Below are 17,478 nucleotides of genomic sequence, written 5' to 3' on the forward strand. Positions count from 1 at the left end.
GGGTTGTGGGCTCGGTCCCCAGTACGGGGCATGCAGGAGACAGCTGATGGATGCTTCTCTCTCATCAATGTTTCTCTTTCTGTCTCTCTCTCTCCCTCTCCCTTTCTCTCTAAAAATCAATGAAAACATATTAAAAAAAAAAAAACAGGCTCAGATTATTTGCCAAAAATAACATCATTAATAGATGGCATTATTATGACTCAAAACCAGTCTGACTCCAATGCCCACTTTCATAACCATTGTATCACACTTCTTCCCAGTATTGTCCTAATATTCAGGGCTCTTTATATACAGTATCATGTCATCTGCAAATAATAACAGTTTTACTTCTTCCAGTTTGGATGCCTTTTATTTATTTTTCTTGTCTGATTGCTGTGGCTAGGACTTCTGGGACTACGTTCAATAAAAGTGGTGGAAGTGGATGTCCCTGTCTTGTATGTTATCTTAAGGAAAATGTGTTTAGTTTTACACCACTGAGTATGATGTTAGCCATAGTTTTGTCATATGTGGCTTTTCTTATGTTGAGGGATGTTCCATTTATTTCCATTTTTCTAAGAGTTTTTATTATAAATGGATGCTAGATACTGCCAGATACTTTTTCTTCATTTATTGATATAATCATTTGATTTTTATCTTTCATTTTTTATATGGTACATCATATTAATTGAATTTTGACTATTAAACCAAACTTGTTTGTCTTTCTGTGTTTATTCCTATGAGTTAGATGAAATAGCTCTCTTACCAATCTTGAAAAAGTGGCTTTGTGTAGGAGTGACCTCTGTGTAGAATGTGTGCCAAATGGCTTTGGCATGCCAGTTGAAGTCAGGGCAAGCACATAGAGTGTCTGAAGTGCTGGCTAGCCAGAAGGAGCCGGTTCCAAGAGGGGCAGTCTTGTGTACATGTGTGTGTACACTAGCTCTCCATTGTTCCAGCTGTCCAGAGCCAGAATGGAGTTGGGGCAGAGCAGCCTGATGTGTGCACATTTTCTTACCCTTCTGATCCAGGCAGGGCTGCTTGGTATGCGTGTGGCCTAAGCTGTTGCTTTGCCTGTTGCCCAAGCAGGTCTGGGCAGAACTGTTCAATGTGAGCATAGCAACTCCCTACTAGTTCTTCACTTTCTCTGACAGGGCAGCCCTGTGTGCTGGCACCACAGTGCCCTGCTGGTTCTGCACTCTTTCCAGGTGGAGGAGTGCCTTATATGCACATACCCAGTGGGTAGACAGAGCAGTGCCCTGTTATACCCACTAGGTCAATTTCTGGGTACAGGGGCACATACTATGGCACCCTTATGTTCTTGCTGGAGCTAACTCTGGGAGGGGTGGCTGGGTATTAGACAGAAAACCTAGATAGAGCTCCTACCTAATATCCAAGTGCAAGAGAAATAGAAACAATAGTGCTCTCTGGTTCCTCTGGTACTAGACTTCCCTCAGCTCTCAGAGAGCTCTCTTCAGCCTTCTCTATGCAATCTCTCTCTTGCTTTTTGTGCAGAAGCTGTTCAATTGGCCCTCACTTGTCTCTGAAGAGGAATTGTTCTAAATAAAGGTATACATTCACTGTGTTCTTGGGAGGGGGCAATCTCAGTGTCCTCCTGTGCCACGATCTTGGACACACTTCCCTAGATGTATTCTTGAGTTCAACCCAACCAGGCTTGTTTGCTCTCTTTCTAGAATAGAAAACATCTGGAGAAGAAACGATATTCATTAATTCATCAATTATTCATTGAATGCCTATGACATATCAGTCATTGAACTATGTTGTAGAGAGTCAGTGGGGAGGGAAAATAGACATATTTATGCCCTCAAATAGTTTCCAGTATTTGAGGAAGGACTTTTTTGCAAGCAAACTTTTTGTCTTCCCAACCACAAGGCCTAAAACAGAGCTAAATGCATAGGGCTGCTCAATCAATGCTTGCTAACATATCAAGGGGAATTTAAATCAACTTATGAAGCTAATTTATGTTAAACCTAGTTTAGAGCAGTGTGTCTGTCCAGTTCTGTTCACCTTAATCTGAAGTTCCTGAGCTACACAGGGTGCAGGCATCTTTTCTAAGATCTTTTCTGCTCCTCCAGCCGTATAACAGGAGAGGTTAGTGGCACACACTAGATTGCCTGGATTCAAGCCCCAGCTCTGTTACTCATTAATAATGTGAATTGTGCACCAATAACCTAACCGCTCTGTGCCTCAGTTTTATCATATATAATAATGCCCAATTAATGGAATTTTTTAGTATTAATTGTATATATACACTTAGACAATTATATAATACATGGTAAACAATCAATAAATATTGGAACTCATAATTGTTGTTCTGGAGCTAGAATTAAGGGAGGCATCAAATATTACTTGTTTCTAATTGAATTACTCTAAAGAAATTGTTTCCTGTTTCTATGGGGTAAGAATTTGGCTCTTTCTTTTCTATGTTGAGTTTAGCCTTTCCAGTCTCAAGAAGTGCTCAAGAGGAGCATATATGTGGTATTGAATATAAATTATAAATGAGGCAATCTTTCACTCAGAAGGTGCTTGTCAGACTTTCTGAGAAATATCTTTGGAGATAAGTTCAAGGAAAATTCTAAAGGGGCTATGAAAAAATGCTTCCCTGGACATTGCTACCATCCTCTTTTCTTCCCTGCAGAGTTATACTTCTTTTTTTTTCTTTTTTTTCCTTTTTCAAATCTTTATTGTTGGATGTAAAATGTATTACAGATGTTCCACATTTTTCCCCCACTGACCCCCTCCTCCCCACTCCTCCCCCCTCCCACCTTTTCCCACACTATTGTCTGTGTCCATTGGTTATGCATATAAGTTCTTTGGTTTATTTCTTCCCACCCCCCCAACTCCTTTCCCTTTGAGTTTTGTCAGTCTAGCAATGAATTTGTGCTTCTTAATCCCTTCACCTTTTTCACCCATTCCCCCAAACCCCTCCCAACTGGCAACCAACAAAATGTTCTTTGTATCTATGAGAATGTTTCTGTTCTACCTGTTCATTTTGTTTGTAGATTCCATTGTTGATAGATATGTATTCATTGCCATTTTGTTTGTTCATATATTTTATCTTTTTCTTCAAAAAGACCCTTCATCATTTCATATAATAACATTCTGGCAGTGATGAACTCCTTTAACTTTTTCTTGTCTGGGAAAGTTTTTATATGTCCATCGATTCTAAATGACAGTTTTGCAGGATAGAGTAATTTTGGTTGTAGATTCTTGGTTTTCATCACTCTGAATATTTCTTGCCACTCCCTTCTGGCCTGCAAAGTTTCTTTTGAGAAATCAGCTGACAGCCTAATGGGAACTCCCTTGTAGGTAACTAGCTGCCTTTCTCTTGCTGCTTTTAAGATTCTCTCTTTGTCTTGAACCTTTTGCATTTTGATGATGATGTGTCTTGGTGTGTGCCTCTTGGGGTTCATCTTGTTTGGGACTCTCTGTGTTTCCTGGACTTGTATGTCTGTTTCCTTCACCAAGTTAGGAAAGTTTTCTGCCATTATTGTTTCAAACAGGTTTTCGATTTCTTGTTCTCTCTCTTCTCCTTCTGGCACCCCCAAGATGTGAATGTTGGCACACTTGAAGTTGTCCCAGAGGCTCCTTACGTTATCCTCATTTCTTTGGATTCTTTTGTCTTTTTGCTGTTCTGATTGGGCATTTTTTGATTCCTTATATTCCAAATCGATGGTTTGCTCCTTGGATTTACATACTCTATTATTGGAGCTGTGTAAATTATTCTTTATTTCAGTTAATGCCTCCTTCAATTCTAACTGTGTATCCATGATTTCTAAATGGTCCTTTTTAATGCTCTTGAGGCCCTCCCTAAGTTCACTGAGGTTCTCACTAAGTTCATTGAGCATCCTTATAAGCACTACTTTGAACTCAGTATCTGTTAGGTTGCTTACCTCCCTTTCGCTTAGTTCTTTTCTTGGGGTTTTGTTCTGTTCTTTCTTTTGGGACCTGTTTCTTTGTCTCCTCATTTTGGCTGCCTCCCTGTGTTCGTTTCAGTGTATTACTTAATGAGAGGTATGGGGCTCGCTGAGACCAGATGCTGCTCGTTTGAAAGAACTTAAGAAAAACCTGAAGCAGGATCCAAGACAGGCCAATCCTATGGTTAAGCAAGTTGCAACAGCTTGGGTGGGCCTGAAAGTTGGGTGGGGTGGGGCGGGGCCTCAGGGAGTCACCAGGGCGGGGCTACCAGTGTGAGCCAAGTCGCTGGAGTCCCAGATATGGCTTCTGTCTGCTGCCCCCGGGGAAGGGCTCACCAAAGGAACAAAGGCCTCTGACAGCACATTTGTCCCCAGGAGGCCCCCTCTCCAGCCCTCGCTCCAGTGCCAAACAGCTCAGTTCTTCCCTGTATGTCTCTGGTGCCCCTCGAGCTGCCTCCCCTCCAAGCTTAGAGGGAGTGATTCCGATAAGTCCATGCGCGGGCCCTTTAAGGAGCTGCCTGGGGCTCCAGCCACCTCAGCCTCCCTGAGCCTCAGTTCCCGCTGGTTTTTCCAGCCAGAAGTTATGGGGATTCTCTTCCTGGCACTGGAACCCTGAGCGGGGCACCTGGTGTGGGACGGGGACCCCTCAGTCCTCAGGAAGGACCTTCCCAGCCGTGGGAGCCTCCTCATTTTTATCCGCCACACGTGGGACCAGCCCGTCGCGCTGCCGCCCCTCCTACCAGTCTGGATGTGGCTGCTGCTTTAATTCCGTAGTTGTAGGACTTCCATTCAGCTTGATTTCAGGCGGTTTTGAATGATGGTTGTTCTGTAGTTTAGTTGTAACTTTGATGTCAGAGCTATACTTCTTGAAGGAGGAGTTGTAACTTCTTTGCTTCACCGTCCACATGTTCTTCATGGGAGAGTTTGGCTTCTGCCTCCTCCACTCCAATGTAATCATTTGTGACAACATGGGTGAACCTGGAGGGTATTATGCTAAGTGAAATAAGCCAGACACAGAAAGACACATACCATCAAACTTTTCTTATATGTGGAATCTAAAAACATTGAACTCATTAGAAGCAGAGTAGAACAGTAGTTTCCAGGTCTGGGGATTGAGTAAATGAAGAGATTTTGGTCAAATGGTAAACACTTCCACTTATAAATAAGTTCTGGGGATCTAGTTATAGAATGGCAGCTATACTTAACAATATTTTATTATATACTTGATATTTGCTAAGATAATAAATTTTAATTGTTCTCACCAGAATAAAAAATGCTGACTCTATGAAGTAATGGATATGTTAATTAACTTGATTGTGGTAGTTGTTTCATAATGTATACATATATTAAATTATCTCATTGAGCACCTTAAAAAACAAACATGTTGTACCACCTAAATATATACAATTTTTGTCAATCAAGCCTCAGTAGATCTTGGGAAAAATGCTGCTTGTGCTCCCACACAGTGAGGAAATTTATACTCAATGAGACTTTTTTTTTATTAATTAATTAACTTATTTTTGTTACAGATGTTTCTTCTTTTTCTCCCACAGGTTCCTCCCTCCCCGTCCCTCTTCGCCCTGTCCCCAGCTTTGTTCTCCATGTCCATTGTTCATGCACACCTGCATATAAGTTTTGTGGTTTATCTCTCCCCCACCACCTCCTCTTCTGGGGATTGTCAGTCTGTACCCCACTTCCATGTCTCTGGGACTACCCCGTTCCTCAGACTGTTATGTTCATTATATTCCACAAATAAGTGAGATCATATGATACTTGTCTTTCTCTGCTTGGCTTGTTTCGCTTAAGATAATACTCTCCAGGTCCCTCCATGTCTCAAAGGATAAGAGATCTTTCTTTCTTACAGTTGCATGGTACTCCGTTGTGTATATGTACAACAGCTTTTTTATCCATTCGTATACTGATGGACATTTGGGTTGTTTCCAGATGTTAGCTATTGTAAATAGTGCTGTTATGAACATGGGGGTGCATATATTCTTTCTGATTGGTGTTTCAGGCTTCTTAGGGTATATTCCTAGAAGTGGGATCACTGGGTCAACTGGCAGTTCAATTTTTAATTTTGTAAGGCAACACCATACTGTTTTTCATAGTGGCTGCACCAGTCTGCATTCCCACCAGCAGTATACTAGAGTCCCCTTTTCTCCACACCCTCGCCAACACTTGTTTGATGATTTGTTGATGGCGGCCATTCTGACAGGTGTGAGGTGATAGCTCATTGTTGTTTTAATTTGCATCTCTCTGATGATTAGTGATGTTGAGCATTTCTTCATATGTCTCTTGGCCATTTGTATGTCCTGTTTGGAGAGGTGTCTATTTAGTTCCTCTGCCCATTTTTTAACAAGGTTCTTTGTTTTCCTTTTGATGAGATTTGTGAGCACTCTATATATATTGGAAATTAACCCCTTATCTGATATATCATTGGTAATTATGCTCTCCCATACAGTGGGTTGCCTTTCCATTTTGATGATTGTATCTGTGGCTGTGCAAAAGATTTGAGTTTGATGTGGTCCCATGTGTTCATTTTCTCCTTTGTTTCTGTTGCCTTAGGTGATGTATCAGTGAAAATTCTGCTGCGTATGATGTCTGAAATTTTGTTTTCTAGTTTTTTTTCTAGGATTTTTATGGATTCATGAGTCACATTGAAGTCTTTTATCCATTTTGAGTTTATACTTGTGTGTGGTGTAAGTTGATTGTCTAGTTTCATTTTTTTGCATGTAGCTGTCCAATTTTCCCAAAACCATTTATTAAAGAAGCTGTCTTTACTCCACTATATATTCTTGCCACCTTTGTCAAATATTAATTGAGCATATTGCCTTGAATCCATTTCTGGAATCTCTGATCTGTTCCACTGGTCTATATGCCTGTTCTTGTGCCAGTACCAGGCTGTTTGATTACAGTGGCTTTGTAGTATAACCTGAAATCTGGTAATGTGATTCCTCCTACTTTGTTCTTTTTCAAGATTGCTGTGGCTATCTGAGGTCTTTTTGGTTCCATATGAACTTTTGAAACATTTGTTCTAGTTCTGTGAAGTATGTTATTGGTATTTTGATGGGGATTGCATTGAATCTATAGATTGCTTTGGGAAGTATGGACATTTTAATGATGTTGATTCTTCCAATCCATGAACAAGGTATGTGCTTCTACTTTTTTACATTTTCCTCTATTTCTTTTTTCAAAGACCTGTAGTTTTCTGTGAATAGGTCCTTGATTTCTTTGGTTAAGTTTATTCTTAGGTATCTTAATTTTTTTGCCGCAGTGGTAAATGGGATTGTTTTCTTAGTTTCTCTTTCTGTGAGTTCATCATTTGTGTATAAGAATGCCATCGATTTCTTGACGTTAATTTTGTATCCTGCTACTTTGCCAAATTCATTTATTAAATCTAGCAAATTTTTGCTGGAGTCTTTGGTGTTTTCTATGTATAGTATCATGTCATCTGCGAATAATGACAGTTTCACTTCCTCTTTTCCAATTTAGATCCCTTTTATTTTTTCTTCCTGTCTGATTGCTGTGGCTAAGACTTCCAGTACTATGTTAAATAAGAGTGGCGAAAGTGGACATCTTTGTCTTGTTCCTGTTCTTAAGGGAAATGCTTTTAGTTTTTGCCTATTGAGAATGATGTTGGCTGTAGATCTTTCGTATATGGTCTTTATTATCTCGAGATATGATCTCCCTCTATTCCCAGACTGCTGAGCGCTCTTATCAGAAATGGATGCTGGATTTTGTCAAATGCTTATTCAGCATTTATTGATATGACCATGTGGTTTTTATTCTTCATTTTATTTATGTGGTGTATCACATTTATTGATTTGCGAATATTGTACCAGCCTTGCATCCTTGGGATGAATCCCACTTGGTCATGGTGAATAACTTTTTTGATGTATTGCTGGATTCAATTTGGTAGTATTTTGTTCAAGATTTAGGCATCTATGTTCATCAGGGATATTGGTCTGTAGTTTTCTTTCTTTGTAGTGTCTTCTTTCTGGTTTCGGAATTAGAATTATGCTAGCCTCATAAAACAAGTTTGGAAGTCTTCCTTCTTTTTGAATTTTTGAAATAGTTTGAGGAGAATGGGTATTAGTTCTTCTTTGAATGTTCAGTAAAATTCTGCTGTGAAGCCATCTGGGTCTGGGCTTTTGCTTGCTGGGACAGTCTTGTTTACATCTTCAATTTTTGTTGTTGTTATTGGTCTGTTCAAGTTTTCTATCTCTTCCCAGTTCAGTTTTGGGAGACTATGTGTTTCTAGAAATTTGTCCATTTTGCCCTGGCCAGTTTGGCTCAGCTGTTAGAATGTCGGCCTGCAGTCCAGAGAGACTCGGGTTCGGTTCCCGCTAAGGGCATGTACCTTGGTTACAGTTTGTCCCTGGCCCTGGTTGGGTTGTGTGGGTGGCGACCACTTGATGTATCCCTTTCACGTCTATGTTTCTCTCTCTCTCTCTCTCTCTGTGTGTGTGTGTGTGTGTGTGTGTGTGTGTGTGTGTCTCTCCCTCCCTCCCTCCCTCCCTCCCTCCCACTCTATCTGAACAAAACATCAAAAAAGATGTCCTCTGGTGAGGATTAAAAAAAAGAAATTTGTCCATTATGCTTAGATTGTCCAATTTATTGCTGTATAATTGTTCATAATATTTGTTAACAGTCCTTTGTATTTCTGTGATGTCAGTTATTATTTGTCCTCTTTCATTTCTGATTTTGTGTATTTGGGTTCTCTTTGTTTATTCGTGAGTCTAGCTAACAGTCCATCAATATTGTTTATCTTTTCAAAGAACCAACTCTTTGTTTCATTGATCCTTTGAATTGTATTTTTGGTATCCATGTCATTTACTTTTGCTCTGATCTTTACTATTTCCTTCCTTTTATGTGCTCTGGGGTTTTCTTTCTGTTTGCTTTCTAGTTTTTTAAGTTGTGAAGTTAGATAGTCTATTAGAATTTTTCTTGGTTCTTGAGGTAGGCCTATAGTACTATGAACTTCCCTCTCAGAACTGCTTTCGCTGCATCCCACAGATTTTGTGTTATTGAGTGTTCATTTTCATTGGCTTCCAGGAAGTTTTTAATTTCTTCCTTGATCTCCATGGTAACCCATTTATTGTTCAATAACATGCTATGTAGCCTCCATAATTTCAAAGGTCTTTGCAAGTTCTTGTTGCAATTGATTTCTCGTTGCATGCCATTGTGATCTGAGAAGATGCTTGATATGATTTCAGTCTTTTTAAACTTGTAGAAACTTAGTTTGTGTCCTAACATGTGGTCTATATTTGAGAATGTCCCATGTGCACTTGAGAAGAATGTGTATTCTGCAGTTTTGGGGTGTAATTCTCTGTAGATATCTATGAAATCCATTTGATCTAGCACTTCCTTTAGAGTCTGTGTTTCCTTGTTAATTTTTTGTCTATAAGATCTATCCAGTGATGTCAGCAGGGTATTGAAGTTTCCTGCTATGATTATATTGCTGTTGATTTCTCCTTTGAAGTCCTCCAAAAGGTTTTTAATATATGTCGGTGCTCCTAATTTGGTGTATATATGTTTACCAAGGTTATATCTTCCTGTTGGATAGATCCTTTCGATATTATGTAGTGGCTTTCTTTGTCTCTACTTATGGCCTTTACTTTGAAATCTCCTTTATCAGATATGAGTATTGCTACCCCAGCCTTTTTTTTTCTTTCTGTTTGCTTGAAAGATTTTTATCCATCCCTTCACTTTCAACCTATGTGAGTCTTTTGTTGTGAGGTGGGTATCTTGTAAACAACATATATGTGAGTCATGCTTTTTTATTCAGTCAGCTACTCTGTGTCTTTTTATCGGAGCATTCAAACCATTTACATTTAAGGTGATAATTGATATGTACTTATTTATTGCTATTTTTGTTTAGTGTGGTTCTGTTTTTCTTCCTATTTCTTCTACTAATTACAGCAGTCCTTTCAGTATATCTTGCAGTGCTGGTTTGGTGTAAATATATTCCCTTAGCTTTTTCTTGTCTGGAAAGCTCTTTATTTGACCTTCTATTTTAAATGATAGCCTTGCTGGATAGAGTAGTCTTGGCTTCAGATCCTTGGTTTTCATGACCTTGATTTCTTTATGCCACTCCCTTCTGGCCTGTAGTGTTTCTGTTGAGAAATCAGCTGAGAGCGTTATGGGGTTTCCTGTGTTGGTAACCTGTTGCTTATCTCTTGCTGCCTTTAGAATTCTCTCTTTGTCTTTAATTTTTGGGATTTTAATTATTATGTGTCTTGGTGTGGGCCTGTTTGGGTTCTTCTTACTTGGGGCTCATTGTGCTTCTTGACCTTAAATGCCTTCTTCCTTCACCAAATTAGGGAAGTTTTCTGTCACTATTTCTTCAAAAATATTCTCTATCCCTTGCCCATTTTCTTCCTTTTTGGGGACTCCTATGATGTGAATATTATTACATTTCCAGTAGTCCCACGGTTCTCTTAAGCTGTCTTCCTGTTTTTTAAGTGTTTTTCCTTTTGGTTTTCTGATATGTTGATTTTTTTCTACCCCATCTTCTAATTCACTGATCCAGTCCTCAGCTTCCTCTACTCTGCTGGTTAGTTCTTCCAATGTGTTCTTAATTTCTATGTCATTCTTCATTTCCACTTGGTAGGTTTTGAATGTTTCTATATATTTACTCATGGTTCTGATGTCCTTACTCATGCTGTTGAGCTTCCTCCAGATCATGGCTCTGAAATCTACCTCTGATAATTTGCTTAGCTGCATTTCATTGATCTCATCTTCGATAGAGTTCTCTTGTACTTTCATTTGGGATTTGTTTCTTTGTTTCACCTTTGTGGCTATCTCAGTGGGTTTTGGAGCTTGCCAAATTTTCCCTGTGGGTGTTGGTGTTCTGTGGTTTGTGGCTTTCTTTTTTTTTTTTTTTTAATTTATTTATTTTTAATTAATTATTTATTTATTTTTTTGTTACAGATATTTTACCTTTTTACCCCATTGGCACCCCCCACCCCACCCCACCTCCGCCCTGTCCCCGGGTTAGTTGTCCATGTCCATTGGTCATGAATACATGCATATAAGTTCTGTGGTTTATCTCTTCCCACCCCCCACCCCCCCACCCCCTCTTCTGTGGGATGTCAGTCTGTGCCCTACTTCCATGTTTCTGGGTCTACTGTATTCCTCAGACTGTTATGTTCATTATATTCCGTATATAAGTGAGATCATGTGGTATTTGTCTTTTTCTGCTTGGCTTCTTTCACTTAGGATAATACTTTCCAGGTCCCTCCATGTCGTCTCAAAGGATAAGAGATCTTTCTTTCTTACAGCTGCATAGTACTCCATTGTGTATATGTACCACCGCTTTTTTATCCATTCGTCTACTGGTGGACACTTGGGCTGTTTCCAGATCTTAGCTATTGTAAATAGTGCTGCTATGAACATGGGGGTACATATATTCTTCCTGATTGGTGTTTCGGGCTTCTTAGGGTATATTCCCAGCAGTGGGATCACTGGGTTAAATGGAAGTTCAATTTTTAATTTTTTGAGGTAGCACCATATTGTTTTCCATAGCGGCTGCACCAGTCTGCATTCCCACCAGCAGTGTATTAGAGTCCCCTTTTCTTCACACCCTCGCCAACACTTGTTGTTTGATGATTTGTTGATGGCGGCCATTCTGACAGGTGTGAGGTGATACCTCATTGTTGTTTTAATTTGCATCTCTCTGATGATTAGTGATGTTGAGCATTTCTTCATATGTCTTTTGGCCATTTGTATGTCCTGTTTGGAGAGGTGTCTATTCAGCTCCTCTGCCCTTTTTTTAATTGGGTTCTTTGTCTTCCTTTTGTTGAGTTGTAGGACCACTCTATATATATTGGAAATTAACCCCTTATCTGATACATCATTGGCAATGATGTTCTCCCATACAGTGGGTTGCCTTTCCATTTTGATGATTGTTTCTTTTGCTGTGCAGAAGCTTTTTAGTTTAATGTAGTCCCATGTGTTCATTTTCTCCTTTATTTCTGTTGCCTTAGGTGATGTATCAGTGAAAATTCTGCTCCTTATGAGGTCCGAAATTTTGTTGCCTACATTTTCTTCTAAAATTTTTATGGATTCACGGGTCACATTTAAGTCTTTTAACCATTTTGAGTTCATTTTTGTGTATGGTGTAAGTTGATGGTCTAGTTTCATTTTTTTGCATGTAGGTGTCCAATTTTCCCAACACCATTTATTAAAGAGGCTGTCTTTACTCCACTGTATGCTCTTGCCACCTTTGTCAAATATTAATTGAGCGTATTGCCTTGGGTCCATTTCTGGGTTTTCAGTTCTGTTCCACTGGTCTATATGCCTGTTCTTGTGCCAGTACCAGGCTGTTTTGGTTACAGTCACTTTGTAGTATAACCTGATATCTGGTATTGTGATCCCACCTACTTTGTTCTTTTTTTTCAAGATTGCTATGGCTATTCGGGGTCTTTTTTGGTTCCATATGAACTTTTGAAGTATTTGTTCTAGTTCTATGAAATATGTCGTTGGTATTTTGATGGGGATTGCATTAAATCTATAGATTGCTTTGGGTAGTATGGACATTTTAATGATGTTAATTCTTCCAATCCATGAACAGGGTATGTGCTTCCACTTTTTTATATTTTCCTCTATTTCTTTTTTAAATGACCTGTAGTTTTCTGCAAATAGGTCCTTTACTTCTTTGGTTAAGTTTATTCCTAGGTATCGTAATTTTTTTGGCGCGATGGTAAATGGGATTGTTTTTTCAGTTTCTCTTTCTGTGAGTTCATCATTGGTGTATAAGAATGCCGTCGATTTCTTGACGTTAATTTTGTATCCTGCTACTTTGCCAAATTCATTTATTAAGTCTAGTAGATTTTTGATGGAGTCTTTAGGGTTTTCTATGTATAATATCATGTCATCTGCAAATAATGACGGTTTGTGGCTTTCTTTACTGGGTATGGATGAGTCTGCGTGGGCCCATGTTAAACACCACTGTCAAGTCTTACTTTCCTGGGTAGATTTCCAAGCCCAGGAAAGGTTCAGTTATCCTCTAACTTTTTCCTGGTGGCTAGTAGTCTCACTTACTCTGTGCCTTGGAATGTAGCCCTGGTGTTCTGCATAAGAGGATTTCCAGAGGGTTGGGAAAAATGCTGGTTATTAATGAGGCTCAATTTTCATTTCTTTGCCTCACCTGGGAAAGGCTGAATCTCCGTGGGTGGGGGCTGCTGCTTTTCCCCACAGCTCTAGGCAGGAGCACACTGGCCACCATCCTTTGTGGCCGCAAGTCAGCAAAAACTGTGAGTGCCCTCCAAATACCAGGTGTCCCCACTGAGTTCCAGCCGAGTCTGCCCTCCCTTTGCCATAGCCCCCAAGTGTGTCTGTTGCTCTTTAAGGCTCTGTCCTGGCTCTCTGCACTGTGGAGTGGGCTCGGTGTTTATTCCCCAAGGGCACTGCTCAGCTAAGACTGCTGCTTTCCATGGGCTCCCAGCCCACCACACTCTGGCACCTCCGCAGATCCTACCAGTGTCCCTGATTATATGGTTCTGTCCTGCTGCTTTTCTGTTGCCTTTTCACTAGTATTTGTCTTTATTTAATTGTAATTCCCGTTTGGTCCTGGGAGATCATCGGAGTAGCTTCTGTTCACTCCGCCTCCATTTTTCACATCCTCTATGCCTATCTTGTGTGCCCCTGAGTCGCACAGGCCTTCCTGGTGCCCCAGCACCCTGCAGGTCCCGAAGGTAACTGCATCGCACTGTCCCTTTGGGGAGCCGGCTCTATGCCTATGTTATGGGCTGCTGGGTTGCACAGGCCTCTCTGTTGTTTCAGCACCCCACAGGCCCCGTGGGTAACTAGATTGTGCAGTTCCTCCTCGGTCGCACAGGCCTTTCTGGTGCTGCAGCACCCTGCAGGTCCCACAGGTAACTAGATAGCCCAGTCCCTGCTGGGTAGCACAGGCCTCTCTGGTGCCCCCACACCCTGCAGGTCCCGCAGGCAGGCAGCTGGATTGCACCAGTCTCTCTAGGGCTCTGGCTTCCCACTGCTCTTGTGAGCTACTAGACCGCACAGGCCTCTGTGGAGCCCCAGGTCCCGCCACTGGAGGCTGGGGAGTGCTGCTGCTCCATGGGGCTCAACTGCTGCTCAGCTTTTGTTGTAGTTTTTGGGGATGGGTCTCAGCTGCTGGTCCGTGCTTCTGTTGCCTGGGGATGGATGTCTGCTCCCCAGCCTCTGTTGCTGGGGGTATATCTGGACTCTGATGGGGCTGCTACTATGGGGGATGGTGCTGAGCTCCGAGCTGTCTGCAGCTTCCGCGATGGGCACCTTGGCAGCTCCACTACTGTGCACTGGTCTGTGTTGACACAGAGTGTCCACTGGTCCGATGGTGCCAGGTGCGCTGGTGGGCTCGGGTTGCTGGGCCCTAGCTGCTCCCACTGCCTCCTCCCAGGGAAGACCCGGGACCTTCCAAAATGGTGGCACCTCCCCGCGGTGCAGGGAAAAGCGCCCTGAAGCGCTGCTTGCTGTGGTGGCAGGCTGCTCCTGTCCACAGCCCAGGAACCTTCTGCTCCGAGTCTCTGCTCTGCTCGGGTTTGGTTGTCCACCTTCGCATCCACTCACACTCTCTCACACATTCACCCTTCCTCTGGTCCTGCCCGCTGCCATCTTTTTCCACAATGAGACTTGTTAATGAAGATTGCAGAAGACCCAGACTGCCTTCCCACCTAGAACATTGCTGTGGGAGAGCTAAAAAGTTACAATTTTCCCCTCTTCTTTTATTTTATTTTATTCATTTATTTTGGTACATGCCCTTGGCGGGAACCAAACCTGGGACTTTCTGGTCCGCAGGCTGACGCTCCAACCGCTGAGCCAAACCGTCCAGGGCTCCCCTCTTATTTTAAAGGGGCCAAGAGAAATAGAGGCTATAACTGCTCATAGTAGCCCAGTTCTGGGGGGTGGGAGGGAAAGCTAAATACTGAAAGACTGCTTAGGTTTAACTTAAATCCTTCAAGCTGGAGGTATTTTTTCTCCTGTTGACTCTGCGTTTCACTACTTACTGTGATAAAGTTTCTTATTCAATGTGGCAAAGCCCCAGTAAAAACAGAAGTTGAGATAGGTTAACAGCATTTGGTTTATTATTTTCATAGTAACCAACACAGTGGTCATCTCAAAGCTAGGTACCACGACTGGGTGCACCTCAAACTCTCTACCATAAGTAGACTCAAATTCAGGAAGACCATATAACTTCAAGATTAAAGTTAAGTGCACAAGCTCTGCAGTTTACTACCTTAATTCAAATCCCAGCTTCACCACTACTGCATAACTGGGGGCAAGTTTCTTATCCTCTCTGGGCCCACTTTGCTTTTTCTAAAAAAACGGGATAATGATAGTACCTTCCTCATGGGGTTCTTGTGAAGATTAAATGAGATAATCCTTATAAAGCATTTACAACCTGACACTTAGTAAATACTCATCTAAAGGTAGTACTGTTTTCATTAGGCAAACCTAAGTTTGCATGATATTCTGTTGGGTTAGCAAATAAAGATGGTCAAAACCAGAAAAAACTAGGTCCTTATACAAATTGCTACCCGTACTCTTTATGCTAGGAATGGTTTCCATTTGCAACATATTTGCTATGAAACAGAAGCTTCCTAGTCATTACTTCTGTCTAAAACAGTGCTTCACAAAATTTTATACTTTGAGAATCAATGGACTAAACTATATCTTACTTGGTATAATGCCTTCAATTAGCCTTGCAAAGCTGGTGAACATGTTTTCCCACTCCTGCTTCCACATCTACATTTCCTCTTCTTTTCCCTAGAGTAGTGGTTCTGAAAATGTAGTCCCTGGACCAGCAGAATCAGCATCAGCATCACCTGGGAACTCGTTAAAAATTCAGCCCTGGATGGTGTTTCTCAGTGGTTAGAGCATCAGCCTATGGACCAAAGGGTTGCGGGTTTGATTCCCAGTCAAGGGCACATACCTAGGTTACAGGTTCAATCCCTGGCCCTGGTCGGGGATGCATGTGGGAGGCAACCAATAGATGTGTCTCTCTCACATTGCTGTTTCTCTTTCTCTCTCTTTCTCTCTCTTTCTCTCTCTCTCTCTCTTTCTCCCCCTCCTTCTCTCCTTTCCATGCTCTCTAAAAAATCGATGGAAAAATATCCTCGGGTGAAGATTAACAAAAAAAAGTGCAGATTCATGGGCCCCACCCCAGACCTACTCTAGGGGGTGGAGGTGGGACAGCAGTGTGTGTTTTAACAATCCTCCTCTTAGTGATTCTGATGCATGCTCAAATTAGCGAATCATTGCCCTATCCTACAGACATTGCTAACATGGCCTATAAAAAGCATAATCTCATTATAGCACCAGTCCATAAGTTTTGTATTGCTTTTGTTTGTTTGTTTTATTTTTCCATCATCCCCATGCCCTCTTCCACCTCCCCCCTCCCCCACAATCATCACACTGTTGTCTATGTCCATGAGTTCTTTTTTTTTTTTCTTTTTTTGCTGAATCCCTCCACCCACCAACACCCCATCCCCACCAGGGTTGTCTGCTTGCTCTCTGAGTCTGTCTCCCAGTGATTCCACTTCTAGAAATTTATCCAAAGAAATCCAAAACACTAATTTGAAAGAATATATGTACCCCTGTGTTCATTGCAGTATTATTTATAATAGCCAAGATTTGGAAGCAGCCCAAGTATCCATCAGTAGATGAGTGGATAAAAAAGCTGGGTACATTTACAGTGGAATATTACTCTGCCATCAAAAGGAAGAAAAATTTACCCTTTGTGACAGCATAGATGGACCCGGAGAACCTTATGCTAAGTGAAATAAGCCAGAGACGGACAAGTACCATATGATTTCACTCATGTAGAATTTAATGTTCAAATTGAACTACATCTCTGGTTTTCATTTCTTCTCTCCATTTCTATGTAAATGCCTTCACTGTGGACTTGTGTTTTCTTCAGTTTCTAAGTGGCTCCATCTTAAAATTTCTGTCTTCAGTGACAAAGAAGACTGGTCATTACCATAAGGATTATGTTGAATCATAACCTTATTTTGCTAACTTTTCATTCTATGTCCTCTACATCTAAGTTATAACTAGAATCTGAGCAAAAGTTGAACCAAGAGCAAACAGATTAATGATATAACTTTATGGGTTTTTCACACTTATCTAATTTAATGTCTGTATCTATATCTATCTATCCAACTTCTAAAAAACATGCTTCCAGGTAGCTCCTTCAAATCCCACCTCAGATATTGAGGATAATGAGAACATGCCAAATCATTACTCCTATGTCACAGAACAGATCCGCAGTTCATTTGCTCTTCTTTTCCTACATGTTAATAGGATAAAAATCTAGAACATCTACTTTAAAAACTCTCCTTTAGGAGACTAATACAACCATTGATCAAATTAGTCCCATGCGATACTTTTAAGTCTCAAGATTGTTAATCTGCATAATGTAGACTACCAAAAACAAAAAACAAAAAAAACACCACAAAACCATGTTCTTTGCTATACAGTGAAAATTCTCTCAACTGGGGATAATAAGATGGGAAAAGATGAAGTTCTGGTGGTCTGAAAGAAGTTTCTTCATAACAGAGATAAG

At 41.0% G+C, this 17,478-nt stretch overlaps 1 long non-coding RNA gene across 2 annotated transcripts in view; it reads left to right on the forward strand.

Moving 5' to 3' along the window:
- Positions 1 to 17,478, forward strand: part of LOC118635900 — a 57,547-nt gene that overhangs the window by 28,408 nt on the left and 11,661 nt on the right. Inside the window, exon 4 of one of the 2 annotated variants that reach the window (XR_004960582.1) lies at positions 1,489 to 1,542. The exons of the other annotated variant lie outside the window; for it this stretch is intronic. This is a non-coding gene — a long non-coding RNA (uncharacterized LOC118635900). The remainder of the gene's footprint in view (positions 1 to 1,488; positions 1,543 to 17,478) is intronic. 2 annotated transcript variants of the gene reach the window in all.

The sequence above is a fragment of the Molossus molossus genome, unplaced genomic scaffold (genome assembly GCF_014108415.1).
Source record: "Molossus molossus isolate mMolMol1 unplaced genomic scaffold, mMolMol1.p scaffold_m16_p_2, whole genome shotgun sequence".
NCBI lineage: Eukaryota > Metazoa > Chordata > Mammalia > Chiroptera > Molossidae > Molossus > Molossus molossus.